The following is a 3,550-nucleotide window of genomic DNA, read 5'->3' as shown; positions in this document are numbered from 1 at the left end:
CTCCCTTTGAAAATATTCAGAAGATTCCCCTGCTTACGCTGTCCCAGAAGGTGGCCTTTTTAGTGGTTGTCACCTCTGCGTGCAGGGTGTCGGAACTGGAAGGGTTATCCTGTCATTCACCTTACCTGGTGATTCACAGGGATAAGGTGGTTCTTCGCCCCTGGCCATCGTTCCTTCCAAAGGTTGTCTCTGATTTTCATTTGAATGAAGATATTGTGTTGCCTTCCCTGTGTTCCAGGCCTAAAACATCCGAAAGGAAATCGCCTTACATGCTTTGGATGTGGTCTGGGCAGTTAGGGTGTACCTGGTAGCTACGGAGTCTTTCGGGAAGTCAGACTCCCTATTTGTGCTCACGGATGGACCTCAAAGGGTTGTCCATTTCCTGTACGACCATTTTTAGATGGAACAGACAGACGGTGGTTCAGGCCTATTCTATCAGGGGTCAGGTTCCTCCTTTTCCTATCAAGGCCCACTCTACTTGGGCGCTCAGTGCCTCCTGGGCTTTCTGTCATCAGTCATCAGTGACTCTGGTTTGCTAGGCGGCCACCTGGACGTCGGTGCACACTTTCACAAAGTTGTATAAAGTGGATGTGTTGGCATCTGCGGATGCTTCTTTTGGCCGCAAGGTTTTACAGGCTTCTATTTAGAGGACTTGGTCCTCTTGAGGGTGTGTTGTTTTTTTCAGGTGGGCTCCAGTTGTTTGGTCGAGCTCCCGTTGCCTGGTTGGCTAATGTTTAGCCTTGGAAACTTTTTTTTTTTTTTTTTTTGTTCCCACCCCTCATTTTTAACACTGCTTTGGGACATCCAATGGTTATGAATATCAGGGGCTGTATTAGTCAATGAACAAAAGAGAAAATGGGATTTTTGACTTACTGTAAAATCCATTTCTCTGGTGTTCATTGACGGAAATGGCATCCACCCCTCTGTGGAGTTATAATTCTCCTGATACTGCTTGTAACAAAACTGAGTGGCTGTAGCAGAGAGAGAGTATACCCCCTGGGACTGCCAATGGGTGAAGCCAGCATTCTTTTCTGCCTAGTGTCCTACTCCTGTAGGGGGCAGTATAACCCAATAGTTAGGATCAGGAGCTATGTCTGTCAGTGAACACCAGAGAAATGTATTTTACGGTAAGTCAATCAAAAATCCCATTATCTCCTAATCCTGCACGGTTTAGGAGATATTCACCCTTTCATGCAGCCGCTGACAGTAGTGCATGCGCTCTGAAGGTCCGGCGTATGCCAGAACTTTAGAGCTCCTTGCCTGTTGAGAGGGCTCCCGTGCACATGTGCGGGAGTGAAGTCATCATGGCTCCAGCCACTCGCATCGCTGGAGACCGCGAACCCGGAAAAAAACGCAGAGGGAACATGTTGGCTCCCTCAGCAGTGACCGGGCGCAGCTGCTGGGGCTTCTTTCTAAGGGAAGTATTTCATAATGTGCTAGTATGTGGTGCAGGCTCACCCCCCCCCCCCCTTTCTCATTGGCTGTGTTTAAGGGGTAGAACCGCTACACTCATACACCTGAAACAAAAATCGGGCTTCAGTAAGTATAAAGGGGATTGTGGGGGGGAGGGTTTTTTTTTGTTTTTTTACCTTAATGCAGAGAATGCATTAAAGGATACGTTCATTTAGAAAGAAAAAAATCATACTTTTTATGCAGGTTAAAGTTGTTTTTTTTTTTTTTTTTTTTTCTGCAGCCTGTAAAGCATTGCAGGTCTCCTGCAGATATTTCTGTGTATCTGTGTGACCATGCACCCCGTATGGGCAAGCAGATACTGACGGGAAGTATAAATGAACTGCCACCGTTCATTGAGAACTACAAGATCATGACCTCATCTGCCTGCCTCATCCAATCAGAGGAAGCTTTGTATTTATTCATAGAATAGAATACAAAGCTGTATATGACTGGTTGAGCACCACTCAGCCTGACTCTATTTTGTTCTGGGTGTGAAACAAGAAGTGCTCGTCTCGCTGCCGAAACACAACTGTATTCTGTATGTAGTCGAGGCTATGTATAGTTTATACAGCATGTCCAGCGGGCACATCTTAGTGTTAAAAAAAAAAAAAAAAATTGTTTGGGTCAACGTGGCCCGAAGAAACTAGTTGTCAGGACAATAAAAGTGAAATGCAGTCGTGTTTTAAATAATTAGGGCTGATATTAGCCAGTATGACATTTCAAACACAAAGCTTGTATACACTGTTTACTTGGTGCTTGTGTGAGTTGGAGTAACCTAATACAGAAAGTGCAATTTGGAATCACAAGCAGAATTGCAGCAAATGCCCTCCCACTACCAAATCACAAGATGTGAACGGTTCCTAACTGTTTTAAAAAAAAAAAAAAAAAAGTTACATTCCGGCTCGAGCCAGGAATGTATCTGTCCCATTTGCTTCTGCCCTCAACCAAACTGTCAAACCATGAAATGGCTGGTGTCATAACTGATCACACGTAAAGCATCATGGCAGTTGAAAATCAGAGGCAAAGATGGCAGCTACCTTGGCTGAAAAAATAGGCTTTAGTTCTGCTTTTAAAGAGGTATTAAACGCAAAACCAACAATGGATTATATTGCAGCTTATCATTTATTAATTGCAGTGAATGCATTCGTTTTTTCCTTTATTTTAGGCTATTTCTCCTTTGGTGATCTGGCCAGTAACCTGCCTCCTGTATTAGAGTTCTGCATAGAGCAACAGAGACCTCTTTGGACAGCAGCATTGTCAGTCTGTGGGGAGTGGAGTGTAAGACTAGCAGATTGGGTTACACTAACCCAGCTATGTCCAAACTATGGCCCTCCAGCTGTTTAGGAACTACAATTCCCATCTGCCTAGTTATGTCTGTGAATGTAAGAGATTGACAATGCCTCATGGGAATCGTAGTTCCTGAACAGCTGGAGGGCCATCGTTTGGACACCCCTGCACTAACCTATTTCAGCCAAACTCTAGCTAACATTTTATAAGCAGTTATAGAAAACGCGTTTGTTTTTTTTTGTTTTTTGTTTTTTTTGGATAAGGGTCATGCATGGATGTGCATCCATGTATGTATGTATACATACATGGATTATTAGACTGGAGGTTGGGACTGAGGAGAGCCCTGGTGCAAGACCTGACAATTGTAAGAATCCCTGTTAGTGTTAAATGTCTTGTCTCATCTCTGTAACTGATTGAATCTGCAAGAGCGCTCACTCTTTTGAAAAACAGACTTACTGGCTAGATTACCAGATGCAAATGAAAGAAAGCCTAAAAAGAAATTAACACCGCTAAGAATTGGTAAGCTGCAATATAATGTTTAATACCAATTTAGCATGTTGACTGATCACATGATGTTACCTTGGTGAGTAAAAGAATCAATTGGGAATATGAACCTTTCTTGCTGATTATGTGTTCTTGAACACTAGTGTAGAGATTGTTGGTGTGATTCAAAGTTAAGAAATGTATTTATGTATTTTTTTTTTTTCTTTGAAGATCAATATGGAGACTGAAAAATCAATGAAATTGGTTACAAATGGTTACAAATTGTCTTTCTTCCTAATTTTTTTTTATTTTTTTTATTTCTAGCACT

The sequence above is a fragment of the Pelophylax lessonae genome (assembly GCF_965119305.1).
Source record: "Pelophylax lessonae genome assembly, chromosome: 5".
Lineage (NCBI taxonomy): Eukaryota > Metazoa > Chordata > Amphibia > Anura > Ranidae > Pelophylax > Pelophylax lessonae.
The sequence above is the reverse complement of the archived record's forward strand: the minus strand, read 5'-3'. Positions refer to the sequence as shown.